The following is a 6,338-nucleotide window of genomic DNA, read 5'->3' on the forward strand; positions in this document are numbered from 1 at the left end:
ACCACTTTCTTTCAATCTTTTGCTATTTGTGGATTTAGACAACATCCGCACTTATGCCAATGCAGTATATAGAGCCATATATGCCCAAAAAAAATGTGAAGAGAACATTCAAATATCATATTTCTTAACCTTCTCTTCTGTCCTACAACAAAGCCATGCCATCAAACATCCTCTATGTTTTCTAATAATACTAACCCCAACCCTAGCTAAGGGTTTGGGTAGTTAGGTTTAGGGCTCAGATTTTCTTCAAAGCAACCGATCACTCATTTAAGCAGAAAATATAACTCAGGGCATCAAAATATTAGTCTGAAAAGACTAAGCAGCCTTGCCACAACAAATAAAATGTATCAACTATGGCACAATTTCAGTTTTTGACAAGTATTCTGCTATTGAAATTTTGTGGAATTTTTGTGGAATTGTACTCTCCATAAGCATGGTATCAGCATCAAATAGGTTAAGAATGAGGCATACACAATAGATATTAGCTACACCTGTTAAAATGCCAGTGCATCCAATGCCAAATGCAACAGATTAAGACATTTAACCACGTTCTTTCAATCTGTTGCTTTTTGGGGATTTAGACAACATCCCCAGTAGGCCACTGCAGTATATAGACCATATATGCAAGAAACAAAATGTGAAGAGAACATTAAAATACCACATTTCCTAAATTTCTCTTCTGTCCTACAACACAGCCTTGCCATCAAACATTCTCTATGTTTTCTAATAATACTAACCCCAACCCTAGCTAAGGGTTTGGGTAGTTAGGGTTAGGGCTCAGATTTTCTTCAAAGCAACCGATCACTCATTTAAGCAGAAAATATAACTCAGGGCATCAAAATATTAGTCTGAAAAGACTTAGCAGCCTTGCCACAACAAATAAAATGTATCAACTGAGGCACAATTTCAGTTTCTGACAAGTATTCTGCTATTGAAATTTTGTGGAATTGTACTCTCCATAAGCATGGTATCAGCATCAAATAGGTTAAGAATCAGGAATACACAACAGATATTAGCTACACCTGATTCATACCCTAATCAAATAGGTTATGAATCAGGAATACATAATAGATATTAGCTACACCTGTTAAAATGCCAGTGCATCAAATGCCAAATGTAACAGATTAAGACATTTAACCACTTTCTTTCAATCTTTTGCTTTTTGGGGATTTAGACAACATCCGCACTTAGGCCAATGCAGTATATAGAGCCATATATGCCAGAAAAAAAATGTGAAGAGAACATTCAAATATCATATTTCCTAACTTTCTCTTCTGTCCTACAACACAGCCATGCCCTCAAACATCCTCTATGTTTTCTAATAATACTAACCCTAACCCTAGCTAAAGGTTTGGGTAGTTAGGTTTAGGTCTCAGATTTTCTTCAAAGCAACCTAACACTCATTTAAGCTGAAAATATAACTCAGGGCAGCAAAATATTAGTCTGAAAAGACTTAGCAGCCTTGCCACAACAAATAAAATGTATGAACTGTGGTACAATTTCAGTTTTTGTCAAGTATTCTGCTATATGAAATTTTGTGTGTTATCGTACTCTCCATACGCATGGTATCAGCATCAAATAGGTTAAGAATCAGGAATACACAATAAATATTAGCTAAAACTGTTAAAATGCCAGTGAATCCAATGCCAAATGCGACAGATTACGACATTTAACCACTTTCTTTCAATCTTTTGCTTTTTGGGGATTTAGACAACATCCCCACTTAGGCCACTGCAGTATATAGAGCCATATATGCAAGAAAAGAAATATGAAGAGAACATTAAAATATCACATTTACTAACTTTCTCTTCTGTCCTAAAACACAGCCATGCCATCAAACATCCTCTATGTTTTCTAATAATACTAACCTTAACCTTAGCTAAGGGTTTGGTTAGTTAGGGTTAGGGTTCAGATTTTCTTCAATGCAACCTAACACTAATTTAAGCAGAAAATATAACTCAGGGCATCAAAATATTAGTCTGAAAAGACTTAGCAGCCTTGCCACAACAAATAAAATGTATCAACTGTGGTACAATTTCAATTTCTGACAAGTATTCTGCTATTGAAAATTTTGTGTGGAATCGTACTCTCCATGAACATGGTATCAGTATTAAATAGGTTAAGAATCAGGAATACACAATAGATATTAGCTACACCTGTTAAAATGCCTGTGCTTTCAATGCCAAATGCAACAGATTAAGACATTAACCACTTTCTTTCAGTCTTTTGCTTTTTTGGGATTTAGACAACATCCCCATTTATGGCAAAGCAGTATAAAGAGCCATATATTGTATTTGAGATGTCCACGTTGTCCTCATTTTCTAGACCAATGAAACAAATGTTATTGTCCTTCTGTACAAATTGTAATGTACTGTATAAATTATTTACTATGTCAGCTCATGATATCGAAAATACAACATATAGAATCAAAGGCTTATTTATCACCTCTCAAAATAGCTTGTCTTTTTAAATTAACAATTATATTTATGTACATTACTAAATAAAATAAAAAAAATATTTGTCTGGGCATCATGACGTACTGTAATCTTGAAGCTTTTTTTTCATTTTAATTTATATGCAGCTACATGTGCTATCCATCGCTGCATAATTTTTCTCAATAATACCTTGAAAAAAGAAAAAGTATATTTTCAAGGAAATCTTTAAATTAGCAAGAAGCTATATTAAGTTAAGAGAGTGAATCATGTATACAATTTACAATATTTGTAAGACCAAAAAGAATGCACCTGAAGCTCAGGAAGGCAGATTTAAGTCAAGTACAGTAAGTCTGTACTGTACAGAGTTTAAGATTCAATATGAAGATTTCTACTGCAATGTTTTTTTAGTGGACATTTAAAATTTATTATAAATATTTTCATATTTTTAAAATATTTACACCCTCACAATTAACTGATCATAAATCCGAAATAAAAACAAAAATGTCAAGAGTATGTAAACACCTAAATATTCCGTCTAAAGTGATGTGAAAGAGAATATGAGAAAATGTCGTATAGTCGCTCTGTGTTCATGTGAACAATTTTCTGTTCTGATTTGTTTATTGTAATATGATTTCCAACATTCTGTGTTTAAGATCCTGATTGTTTTGGCTCTTGAATCCTACCTTTGGGGTGTGTTATCTTTAAAACAGAAATGCAGGCCTCATTGTTTCCTGTTTCTGTTGCCAGAAAGTATTTGTCATGCAATGACTTATTTTGTGCTTATTTTATTTTCTTACCCGTATTCAGATTTTATCCGGGTTTTGTTTTTGTAGTTTCACTTTTCCAAGGTCTGAAAATACAGCTGATTCAAAGACACCTACTGTATATAAAACCTGCTGGCCTGCAGAACTCCAGGGCTGAGCCTCACCTACAGTTTTTATATAGATTTCCTAACTCAATCATTTAAAATGTTAGCTGTGCTAAAATATTAGCTGTGCTAACATTTTGAGTTGTTCTCAAAAGCAGTTAGAATTTGACCTACTCTTTTCTTAAGACATGTAGCAATTATCAGAAAGATTATGCCTTTTCGTGCTGTGGACAAAACAGTTATAAAAGTTTAAACAAGTTAAAATCCTGTATACAGTAGCTTCATGTCCGGTATAGCTATACTCTACAAAGCTCTAGGTCTTGGCAAGCAGCTTCTATGAACTTTAGGGAAATATGATGAATGCAAGTACTGAACACATATCACAAAGTTATCTTTTGGCAGTCCACACTCCTTGGAGCTGTCTTAAATTTCTGTTTAATTACTGTTACCTCTAAGATGGTCTATATTTCCTAGCCAATACAGCCTTAAGATACTGTGTACTGTAAATGCAAATATCCAAGAAAATTCAGGCCATGCTGAAGGGCTTTAATCTGTAGTTAATTTGCAAGAAACTTTATTACTCTCTTTTTGGATGACAATTCTTTAAAAATGAAACAAATTATGCATTTGCATAAGATTTTTTAAAGAAGCATATTGATCACATATCATATTTATCTTTGATTCTGTGTTACTTAATATTCACGTTCGAATTTAGGTTTTACTCCATAATGTCGAGTTACCGAATTACTGTGTTATGTCTCCACCCAGTGGCAATCTAGTTAAATCACAAGCTTTGACCAGCTTTACAGCTGGATCTTAAAATTCTGATAGGAAACAACCTATACATCGTTTCACTTTTTTTCCTGGTGAAAAACTATTTCACTTTTCTACATGAAAAGCAGAATTTTAAAGTAAAAGCAACTGTCTTCTGCATCCAAAGAGAGTTCTACAAGAATATGTAGGCTGGATTTTGGCACATCTAATAAATATGCTGTGATAGAAAATAAGAAAAAAACCACAGCATTGTTAGTACTGATTTAAAATGTTTAAAGAGCTTTGGTGTTGAGTTTGCTTCATATATTAATTATATATAAATATAACTATATACATTTGCTTTAAAACATTTAGTTTTAAATAATTAGCAGTATCTTGTGTATTCAGAATATGAATTAATAATAAGTCAAATAAAACAATCAGTTTGAGACATTTCAATTAGTTGATAGTACAGAGGAACAATTTATTCTTTGGAATATATTAGCTAAGACTTTCCAACATGAGGAGACTTGCTTCCTGAATATTTTGGAGTATGAGATGGATATCAGTCATAGACCTGCGTCAGGAAAGCTGCAAACTTTGGTTGCTATAAACAAGTCCAAAACTAGTTTGCTCCTGATCAAAACGACAGCTATGTTAGTTTTATAGAAAATGGTAATAACATTAAACTTGTCTTATATGTTACATATAGCACATTGCGGCAATTAATAATGGGCTTTCATTAAATTATTATTCTGTACTTTTAAATTACTTTTAAATTAGAATTATTTATCTTATTTAAAATAATTAAATCTATCAAAATCGAAATCGTTACTTGTAGTAAATATCTTGGGATGGTTAACATAAGCATTCATTAATAAATTGGAGATTTTAATGATTGTTGATTATGCATATTACAGTACAGTATGTACATTAAAAAAATGTTATGTATTAAAAACAGATTAGAAATAATACAGAACACTGCAAGTCATCATGTTTTATTCATTACAGTTTTCTGTTATATCATTTTACTTTTACTTGATAACACCTCTGACTTCAGTAGAAAAATGCGAAGCGGTGCCTTTCGCCGTGTGAAATGCTACTGTACTGCATGTGCAGACACTTTTAGCAGTTATGACTGAGTTGTCAGCACCTGTCCTGTGAAATGTTTCTCCATTTTTTGAGGCAAGCAAATGAGTGCAATCACACATTGATTTTGCAATATACAGTACAGTACACCTCTTACTTCCAGACCACCCAAAATATCCTCACGATATTCAGGTCATAAGTTTTCTTAAGTTCATAAGAAACTGTGCATCCCTTTCTTATGCATTTGCAATAAAACAGATTTTTTTCTTCAATAAGGCCTGTATCTGTACGCTTCCATTCTTCCATTCTGAACCCATATCACTTCCAGAGCCTTTTAAATGTTTAATTACTAACAAAAAGGAACACAAAGACAGTCCATTACTTAAACAGAACCATTTATAAAGGGATCTGATGTGAAGTATTTAAAATCTTCAATGGCATTGAGTCGAGTCAAAGCCAATGGACCTCTTTAGAATCTAGAAACAACAAGGAAATACAAACCCTGAAATAGAAATGAAAACTATGAGGACATGTATTTAAAGTTGGGAACAGATGGGACGGTTTAACACAAAAACTGGTTTGGAGAGTCTGGCACAAACTACCCAGCCATGTTGAAAAAGCTAATATGTTGTTTTCTTTCAGCAAAAACAATATAATGAGCCAACAACAATAAAACAGATCGTAGAAATCAACTTAGCTAGATAATCATGAGGTGTACACTCTCATTTGTAACATTTCTTGAGTCCTATGTTAATGTCTTAGGGATCCAGCATGAAGCAGTTAATCCCTTGGCCTAAGGTGTTTTTTGTTGTTATTGGAAATACAGTATACCCTGATATATTTCTGTCTGAACAAACACATGACTTTATATGGCACTTGTAAAAAGAATTTGAATTCCTCAATCCCTGGCATTCATCAAATGGTTTTAATTTGAGGTTAAATGTCTCACTGTAAATTACAAAATTGCATGTTCAGCATGATTCAACGTGAAGAGCAGAGTAGGAAAATGAGGAACCTCTTCTGGAAGTGAAATAAAGTTTTTTATATACTAAGAGTGTTTTCTTAGTTTTCTTGCAGAGTGATTTTAAACAAGCTTAGATGTGTCTTCAAAGCTGTAAATACATTGTTTAAAAAATGATGATTGAAACTAACATTTTGAAGCAAAATACATACAATCCAAACTTAATTTTGAA

The sequence above is a fragment of the Lepisosteus platostomus genome, chromosome 7 (assembly GCF_059453375.1).
Source record: "Lepisosteus platostomus isolate fLepPlt1 chromosome 7, fLepPlt1.hap1, whole genome shotgun sequence".
Classification (NCBI taxonomy): Eukaryota; Metazoa; Chordata; class Actinopteri; order Semionotiformes; family Lepisosteidae; genus Lepisosteus; species Lepisosteus platostomus.